Source organism: Eubalaena glacialis, chromosome X (genome assembly GCF_028564815.1).
Source record: "Eubalaena glacialis isolate mEubGla1 chromosome X, mEubGla1.1.hap2.+ XY, whole genome shotgun sequence".
NCBI lineage: Eukaryota > Metazoa > Chordata > Mammalia > Artiodactyla > Balaenidae > Eubalaena > Eubalaena glacialis.
The window spans coordinates 21552055-21562554 of NC_083736.1; the positions used below are offsets into that span (position 1 = coordinate 21552055).

At 40.3% G+C, this 10500-nt stretch overlaps 1 non-coding gene across 1 annotated transcript; it reads left to right on the forward strand.

Moving 5' to 3' along the window:
* Window positions 1-4329: 4329 nt before the first annotated feature.
* On the forward strand, window positions 4330-4477 carry LOC133082807 (small nucleolar RNA SNORA12). The gene has a single exon (XR_009699026.1). It is a non-coding gene; the product is annotated as a small nucleolar RNA SNORA12 (small nucleolar RNA).
* Window positions 4478-10500: the final 6023 nt, after the last annotated feature.

The following is a 10500-nucleotide window of genomic DNA, read 5'->3' on the forward strand; positions in this document are numbered from 1 at the left end:
TGTCCACAGAAAAACTTGTACACGAATGTCACAGCAGTATTATTCACAATAACCAAGAAGTGAAAACAACCCAAATGTCCATTGACTGATGAATAGAGAAACAAATGGTTGTATATCCATACATTGGAATATTATTTGGCCACAAAAACAGAATGGAGTACCGATACATGCTACAACATGACTGAACCTTGAAAACAGATGCTAATGGGACTTCCCTGGTGGTGCAGTGGTTAAGAATCCACCTGCCAATGCAGGGGACACGGGGTCGATCCCTGGTCTGGGAAGATCCCTGGTCTGGGAAGATCCCACATGCCACAGAGCAGCTAAGCCCGGGCACCACAACAACTGAGCCTGCCCTCTAGACCCCGTGAGCCACGACTACTAAGCCCGTGCGCCACAATTACTGAAGCCCACCCGCCTAGAGCCCATGCTCTGCAACAAGAGAAGCCACCACAATGAGAAGCCCGCGCACCACAACGAAGAGTAGCTCCTGCTCGCCGCACCTAGAGAAAGCCCGTGTGCAGCAACAAAGACCCAACGCAGCCAAAAATAAAATATAATAAAATAAATTTTAAAAAAAGAAAACATATGCTAAGTGAAAGAAGCCAGACACACACAAAAACCCACATATTGTATGATTTCATTTATATGAAATTTCCAGAATAGGTAAACCCATAGGACAGAAAGTAGATGAATGGCTGCCTTGTGCTGGGGGTATTAGGAGGGAACAGAAAGTGACTGCTAATGAGTACGGAATTTCTTTTGGGGAATGATGAAAGTGTTCTAAAATTAAATTGTGTTGATGCTTACATAACCCTGTGAATATACTAAAAAAATTGATGTATATACTTTATTTTTAAAAATTTTATTGGAGTATAGTTGATTTACAATGTTGTGTTAGTTTCAGGTGTACAGCTTAACATATACTTTATTTTTTATTTATTTATTTACTTTATTTTTGCCTGCGTTGGGTCTTTGTTGCTGCGTGTGGGCTTTCTCTAGTTGTGGTGAGTGAGGTCTACTCTTTGTTGCGGTGCGCGGTCTTCTCATTGTGGTGGCTTCTCTTGTTGCGGAGCACAGGCTCTAGGTGCACAGGCTTCAGTAGTTGTGGCTCGCGGGCTCTAGAGCGTAGGCTCAGTAGTTGTGGCGCACGGGCTTAGCTGCTCCGCGGCATGTGGGATCTTCCCAGACCAGGGATCGACCCCGTGTCCAGACCAGGGATCGACGCCGTGTCCCCTGCATTGGCAGGCGGATTCTTAACCACTGCGCCACCAGGGAAGCCCGACTTATATACTTTAAAATGTGAATTATATCTGTAAAAGAATGTCTCTTTCAATCTGCAGAGTGCCTACTCCACGGTAGGTGCTCATTAAATAAGGCAGTACACCTGAGGCATGGAAGACAAAAAGATTTATTTCCTGCTCTGATTACTAATATATTAACATTTTATGCCCAAAAAGTAACAGTAATTATTCTCTTAAATAACCTCCAAGTTAAGCAACCTGCAGAATTAATCAATGCTCTCCATTTCCCCTAAGAGTCCTAAGAGCCCTCTGAATGTTTCAGACTAAGTAGGTAAGCTACTCTTGGGAATGCCTGGATACTTTTGCTCCCACCAGTTGAGTCATAAGTTTTCCAAGAGTTAGCTGAACTTTTCCCCAAATCTGTTTATGCCCATTTTACTTGTGATTGTAACGGTATAATTTAATCAAATGTTATGTAAATTGATAAAATTATGGGAAACAAGAAGTTTTTTTTTAAAGAAACTAAGTTGTTTTAGAAAGAAAAGATACAGTCATGTGACTTTTTAAAATTGCTGTTGAATTAGGTGCAAACAAGACTACTATAAAAGATAGGGGACAAAATACCCCCAAATCTAGGATTCTATACTCAGAGTATTTTGAAAGTATCTTGAGTTTTCACTTCATTTAGAATTAACAAAATTTGGAAATCAGAGACATTGCATATATGTATGCCTAATGAAAAAGAAAACACAGAACTCTAATCAGTGGACCAATTAAAGGATTGACAAATTATAATATATTTATTTTAAATTTAAATATAATGTTTAATGTATGTATTTATCATTTTTTAAAACAAGTCTCCCTTATAACCATTTTATTTTTCAATGAATTGACCTACTGGTCTGCATTGTATAGGATAAGAAGAATTCTGTACTCCCTGGTGATTATAACTCTCCACTACCTTGTATAATGGAGAAAGCCCTACAAAAGTCTTATTTTTTTTTTTTCAAAACTCTTATTGGACTTCCCTGGTGGTGCAGTGGTTAAGAATCCGCCTGCCAATGCAGGGGACACGGGGTCCTGGTCCGGGAAGGTCCTACATGCTGCGGAGCAACTAAGCCCGTGCTCCACAACTACTGAGCCCATGCGCCACAACTACTGAAGCCCAAGCGCCTAGACCCCGTGCTCCTCAACAAGAGAAGCAACTGCAATGAGAAGCCTCCCTGGTGGTCCAGTGGTTAAGACTCTGCGCTTCCACTGCAGGGGACACGGATTCGATCTCTGGTTGGGGAACTAAGATCCCGCATGCCACACTCAGCCGAAAAAAAAAAAAAGAAAAAGTGTGGTAGTCACATGGAAAAGAATTTATGGGACAGATTTGTGTTCAAGTCTTACCCATCTCTCTTGGAGGCTGATCCAGCTCTGCCCATCTCTGGGGAAGCTGAGGAAGAGTTGTAGAGGGTGAGTCTGCCATCTCTCTAAGCAGGTCCCACCTGGCCTTCAGATATCACAAACCTATAGCAACCCTAGGAGTCTGGCAGGATTTGAGGTGGAGAGCCTTGTAAACAGTGATCACATCTTTGTTGCTGGTGTTAATGATAATATGAATTTAGAGGCTGGAGTCAAATTTTTTTTAACATCTTTATTGGAGTATAATTGCTTTACAATGGTGTGTTAGTTTCTGCTTTTGGAGTCAAATTGAAGTTGGTTCACCCAACACTGATCTGTGTCTCAAAGGCTGGGATGAAACTCATTCACTCTCCTAGATGACCTTAGAGATGACCTTAGATGGACAAACTCAGGACTCTCCCTGGGCAAAGAGGATATAGAATAAACAGCGATTTAAATTCCTTTCACTCATTCAACAAACATTTACTAAGCATCTACAGTATGTCAGGTGCCAAGTATCTAAGATGAATGTGATAGTCTTCACTCTCAAAGAATATATAGAGTAAAAAATATATATGTAGGGCAAACTCTTAAAGATTAATTTTTTGTAAATATGATGGTACTGTTAAAAATTCTAATCATACTGGTCTTTGCTTTCAAAAGAATTATCATTTACATGCTTCTGTACTTTTTATTTCTGTCTTAATGGAATGAGGAAAACAGATTTGAAACAGGCATTTTTCCTTTTTGTCCTGGGCCATACTTTCCAATACTTTCCAATTTTTAAAATTCCTTTTCTCCTTCTGCGTGTGTGTGTGTGTGTGTGAGAGAGAGAGAGAGAGAGAGAGAAAGAGAGAGAGAGAGAGAGAGAGAGAGAGAGAGAGAGAGGAAGAAAGAGAGGGAGAGAGAGAGAGGATTTGTAGTTCATGCAAAGACAAAGAGAACTTTTCAAATATCCTAATACCTGGGGTGAGATTGAAATAAAGAGTATGTTTGCACATTATGAGGGCTCATTGTGAGAATGGGGCAAGATTAATTTTATGCCAGTTCTTGTATATTCTTTACTCCATGGTATTTGAGAGTTGGCTCCAAGTCCCTTAGAATAAAGGACAAAAATAAGAGAAACCAGTAAGATTCCTTTTCTCCCCATAGTTCCCAGCACTGGAAAGACCAAGGGAACCCCAGGTTTCACACACTCCCAAGTCCAGCCTCTTATTCCCATCTTTTTGCATGCTAATTGAGCCATTTTTGTGAGCCTGTGAGAGTTCTCAGATGCTTGATGGTCAAGGCTTGCTTTAGAGGACCACAGTGGGTGAGGCTCTACAGTTTAGGCAGAGACATTAGTGTCTTCCAGAGACTTGGATTGAGTTGTATCGGGAATGGAGCATGTGCTCCACCTGTCAATTTTCAGCCTAAGAACAATCAGCAGAGCAGCCTATGGCAGTGATGACACACCTGCTAATTGGTTTCAGAGGACATGTGACCTTGGATCAATCTACCATACAGTTTCCAAAGGAGACAAAGACAGTTGAGTTAGCTGAAGGCTGTGCAAATAAATGCCTGTTCCTGTAATATTAGGATTCATGTGCAGGAATTACAGAGGAATGAGAAGAAAGAGGCCTAATTGCTTTTTGGAACAAAAAGTAAAAATGTAATACTTACTTTCCCTTTAAGTGGCTTTAAAAAATGCTCAGATAGTTGTGGTGGTTTTCTTTTTGGCACATTTGTTAAGTTTTCAAATGGTCCTGACTCTGCCACAGATATTATACAGGAGCTGGCAAAGACTTCATGACAAAGAGATCTCTTTCTAGCCTTTCCTGAACCAGAGATTGGCTCCCAAAGTGGCAGGAAAAAAAGTGCTCAGATATCTAAACTTCAGAAATTTGGAGGGTTCTAATTGTTTAATTTCCTCCAAATAAAGACTAAATAGTCAACATACACTTATACTGTTTCTATTAATTTTTCTTTCTTCTCTTATGGCCTACGCACTATAAATTTCCTTTAAAGAACATAAGGAATTGACAAGTCATATTCTTTGAAACTTACTGCTAAATTGAGGAATTGAGTTTTATTTTTGCTAAAAAAGGCATTGAAGTTTGGTATGATCAAACAAAGCAAGTTATAAGAAACCACCTTAGCTAAAGATTTAGGAATGCAAGTGCCATTCTTCTCTAAAGAAATCGAAATTCTCTTCTCTATCCTGTTACCTAGAACCTGTACCTGGCAAATGTGCTCAACATAATATTTAGGGACTGATGGACCTAACCCATGACTGGTGCCGTGGGAAGGCAGCTGTCCCTTCTGAAGGAGCTGGCAGATTTCGTTCCCAAATCCTCGGGCTGGATAGCACTCCCCACCCCCACCCCTTATTTGGACACTGCAGATACAGAATATTCCATCATTGCAGAAAGTTCTATTGGATAATGCTGCTTTAAGCCATAATGTCTCTTTAATTTATTTTATTTTATTTTATTTATTTACTTGGTTGCACCGGGTCTTAGTTGCGGCACACAGGATCTTCATTGCCACGTGCAGGATCTTTAGTTGCGGCATGCGAACTCTTAGTTGCAGCATGTGGGATCTATTTCCCTGACCAGGGATCGAACCCAGGTCCCCTGCATTGAGAACACGGAGTCTTAGCCACTGGACCTCCAGGGAAGTCTCCATAATATCTCTTTTAGATACATCTCTTTTAGCACTCCCCACTCCCACCTGAGTGCCCAGAAAACATCTTCCTCACAAACAGGAAGCCCTTATCTCATCATGAAGGCTTTGCAGCAAAGACTGGTAAAGGAAAAAGAAGAAATGAGAGAGTTTTCTCTTTAATCCATGAATTCTTTGTAGAAAATCAGAGTCTACTCCAATGGGTGGCATCCTGAAAGAACTGTCTTTGTCTGCCAATCAACAGATTTTCATGGAACCCCTACTATGTGCCAGCCTCTGTGAGGGGCCCACAGGAGCACTCCTGCCAGGGAGTCCTGGGATATAGTGGAAGAAGCAAGGGCTTTGGAACTAGATCTTGAGCTAGTAAAAATTTCAGCATGAGGGACTTCCCTGGTGGACCAGTGGTTAAGAATCTGCCTTCCAATGCAGGGTACGTGGGTTCGATCCCTGGTCAGGGAACTAAGATCCTACATGCCATGGAGCAACTAAGCCTGCAAGCCGCAACTACTGAGCCTGTGTGCTCTAGAGCCCGTGAGTCACAACTAGAGAGAAGCCTGCGAGCTGCAACGAAGAGCCTGCGTGCAGCAACAAAAGATCCCGCATGCTGCAACAAAGATCCCATGTGCCTCAACTAAGACCTGACGCAGACAAATAAATAAATAAATAAATATTAATTTTAAAAATCATAGTATAATTTTAAAAAAACTTTTCAGCGTGAAAGTATTTTATGCTACTGACTTACCAAAGGAAGAGAGGAAGGTAAATCAATGGTATAAAATGATTTTACATAGAATTTAGGAATAGCAGAAGGGCTGCTAGAAAGAACTAGGCTAACCACATTATTTCCTACCAGGGCAATTTAGGGGATCCCGGTTTTAATGAATAAATAAAAATGATGTGTAATTATCATATCAATTGCTTACATCTAAGTGAGTGCTTCTGGAGTTATTTGATGGTACTTAAAAACTTTGGTCTCTGAAGTGTGTTTAATGTCTCCTTGACTCTTATCTATATTATTAATTTGCAGATCAAAGTTAACTTGGTGCTATGCAAATGAAGAAACTTCACATGAATGAGATTTCACGGTAAAATTTTTTTTATAGTAATCTTTTTTTATTTATTTATTTTTATATTTATTTTTGGCTGTGTTGGGTCTTCGTTTCTGTGCGAGGGCTTTCTCTAGTTGCGGCGAGCGGGGGCCACTCCTCATCGCGGTGCGCGGGCCTCTTCACTATCGTGACCTCTCTTGTTGCGGAGCACAGGCTCCAGATGCGCAGTCTCAGTAGTTGTGGCTCACGGGCCTAGCTGCTCCGCGGCATGTGGGATCTTCCCAGACCAGGGCTCGAACCCGTGTCCCCTGCATTAGCAGGCAGATTCTCAACTGCGCCACCAGGGAAGCCCCCACGGTAAAATTTTAAATCCATATCTCTTGTGACAGAACTGCAATATATTCTGAGGAAATGTGTCAATATATCTAAAAGAGACATTATGGCTTAAAGCAGCATTATCCAATAGAACTTTCTGCAATGATGGAATATTCTGTATCTGCAGTGTCCAAATAAGGTAGCCACTAGCCACCTGTGACTACTGAGCGCTTGAAATGTGGCTAGTGCAAGTGAGGATCTAAACTTTACATTTTATTTAGTTTTAATTAATTAAAATTAAATTTAAACAGTCATATGTGGTTAGTGGCTACCTTATTTGATGGTGTAGGTTGAAAGAAAAAGTGAAACTGGATTCCAAGAATCTGAATTTCAGCCCTCTGCTTAACTACATTGGACAATTTACTTAACCTCTTTGAGCCTCAATTTTCACTTGAAAATGAGAATATAAATAATATCTACCTCATAGCCTTTGGAGTAAGAGGAATTGAGATGATGTTCAGGCATTCTCTTATTATCAAAATAAGTGCCAATCAAGTACTAAAGTTAAATATGTGGAAAGTGAATAACCAACTCTTTCAAATAAAGGGAGCTTCCATTCTTGGAGAGATTAAAAATACAGTTGACCCTTGAACAACGGGTTTGAACTGTGCGGGTCCACTTACTATTTTCAATAGTAAATACTACAGTACTACACCACCCGTGGTTGGTTGCATCCTCGGATACGGAGGGCAGACTAAGTTATACTCAGATTTTCAACTGCACGGAGGGTTGGCCCCCTAACCCTTGCACTGTTCAAGGGTCAACTGTATTATTAAATTCAAAACCTCACCGTTCAGATACAATATTTAATGACAATGTTTATAACTATTAGCTGGTAAGCAGCACCATTAGCAATAGCCTTAAATGGTCATGTGTCAGCTTGAGGGTATCAATGTATGGTGCCCAAAAGGGCTGGCAGTCAGAAAATTAAATTTACAGAAATTGAGGTCAGCTTCTGTATGAAAAGTACACTGAGAACTGAAAAGCATGATTAAAATGTTAATGCAATCATTTCTTTATTATTGTTACAATTAATAATAGAATTCATCTTGCTTGCCCAAGGAGGTTAAATAAACCCACTCCATTTAACTGGGAGAAACTGAGGCTCAAATTAGCAGAATAGGCTAGTGGTTAGGAGTTTGAACACTTTCATTGGCTATAATCACATGAAATAAGGCATGTAAAGTACTTGGACAGGGCATGCCACCTACTAAGAACTAAAAATGTCAGCTATTATTATGATAATAAGTGACGCTATTAGGAGATCCATGAGATTAGAAGCCTTTGGCTATTTTTCAATTCACAAAAGGTATAGGAGTACAGAGTGATATTTGCAGATTGAATTCTACATAACTCTACGTAGAAAGATTAAATCAATTTCCCATATTTGGACCAGTCAAGAACTGAATCTAATTGTTTTGATACCACTTCAAATCTATTTTTGGAATGAGGCATGAATGAGTGAGTAAATGAATGAATGACTAAAATGCCTCCTGAGTCCCCCATTAACTCAATAAAATGAGTTGGTAAAACTCATGAGTCTTCAACATACAAATTTCTCCAAATCTGAGATAATATGGAGGCAAACAGGGAAGGGACCAATTGGGGGAAATGGTCTACCAGTCAAGTAGCTCAAGTGCCTGGTGGATATGGACCCAGATACCTTTCCGAGCCATCCGATGCTTTAATCAGCCATCCCCAGCCACTCCCAGGGGCATGGGAAAGTTTTGAAGGAGTGCTGGGATGGGAAAGAGCAGGGCCAAGTGTCTTAAGGCCTGAGAAACCAATCTCTGGGGAGTGCTGTGAAAGCAGCGTTTCTATGAAGCAGAGAGATTACATCAATCTCTTCTTCACATCATCTGGAATCCTTCTTACTATTTTGTCTCACCACCTAAACTTTTTCTGTCTAGAACTCTTTGGTTTAACAAAGCTCCACTTTGTTAAAGTGCACATTCCCCTAGGCACCCCTCCCCCCAAATGAAAGACCATAGAAGGTAGTATCACTTATATGATAGTTACACTGCAAGGAATTCGGAAATGGATGTTCTAATCAGGATTTTGTGACTTTTCTACTAGGAAAGTTTCTAATACTACAGGATAATGAACATTTTGTTAAAATATTTCTCCAGCACCCTCAGGCTCCTACAGCATCATTCTTGGCGTTGAACTACCTACATTTACTCATACTGATCTGACCTTCTGAAAATTTTTTCCTTATTTTTTTAATTGAAGTATAGTTGATTTACAATGTTGTGCTAGTTTCAAATGTACAGCAAAGTGATTCAGTTATACACACGCATATATATATATATATACATATATATATTCTTTTTCAGATTCTTTTCCCTTATAGGTTATTACAAGATATTGAATATAGTTCCCTGTTCTATACAGTAGGTCCTTGTTGTTTATCTATTTTATATATAGTAGTGTGTATCTGTTTGACCTTTTTTTTAGGAAGAGAATTTGTTCCTGTCTTCTAACTCTGTCCAGGGTGCTTGCATCCTCAGTCAGGGGATAAAGAACCATTAGCCACAGTTCTTCATTCTTATCACCTTAAGAAGGGAAAATATTTCTCTTAAGAAGGGATAATATTTCTCTCTCTTTTTTTTTTTTTCTCTTTTGGCCGCGCCGCACGGCTGTGGGATCCTAGTTCCCCAACCAGGGCCTGAACCCGGGCCCTCGGCAGTGAGAGCACAGAGTCCCAACCACTGGACCACCAGGGAATTCCCAATATTTCTCTTTTGAGTGTGATTCTATTAATTATCACAGGTCCATCACAGATACATAGGACTTAACTTTTTGAACCTACCTTGATAATCAAAGAGGCACAAATCAATAAGAAAGCGTGTACATTACCTTGCGCCAGAATTGGGGGGTGCAATTGTCCCTGGTGTCCTCTTCCATGGTGCAATTCTGGTGACCCACCATGTCTGCTCCTGATGTGCTTTCCCTCTTTTTTTTAGAGTCCTCTCTTCCCTTTGGAGTTCTTTTGAGGCACAAGGTGAAAATTTTCTTTCCAAGGATTTACGGGAGCACTTTGCCAAAAGTTAAGGTTAAAGATAAGCTCGGAGGAGCTAGTTGTGTCCCAGTGCTTGAATAAGCGGAGATCCAAGTTGCCGGGCGCTCTTGCTTTATTTACCATAAGCCTCCTGTTGTCCGCTCCGGCTGTTGTTCATTGACAATTGCTGTGCTCTGGCCCGGCGCAGTGATGGCCTGTTGCTGGGGACAGGCAGGTTGTGGTGAAAAAGGCCATTGTTTCATCTACCCTGTCCCTCACTGGAGCTATGGCAACAAATTCCGCTGGTGAATTAACAATGTCATTGTGTGCTGGCTCAACTGATTATGCTCCTGGAATGACAAACATTTTCTCTCTTTTTTTCAACATAAAAAGTGGTCAAGACCTTGAAGTGTTAACATACAACTCAGCACTTTCTTCAAATACGAGAATAAAGATAGAGAAAATAAATCTCTCAAATGGACTTTGATTCTAATAAACATTTTATCTCTTTCAGGTAGCTATTCTAAGCACCATTGGCAGTGAATTTGTGCATTTTAACAATGTGGAATCTTCACAATTTGTGTTAAAGTCATTTCCCCTCAGATAATGCTGTGTGTTAAAAGAACTCTTTAAACATGCATGTGCTTGGGGCTTTCTCTGAAAAAGATTCTTTTTCAATCTGGCTGCAGCAAAGTGCTATGGGAACTTTGGCTGCTGACTGTTAAAATGAGTATCATAACTTAGTTCAGAAAAACTGCTATCTAAATTCACCTAAGCC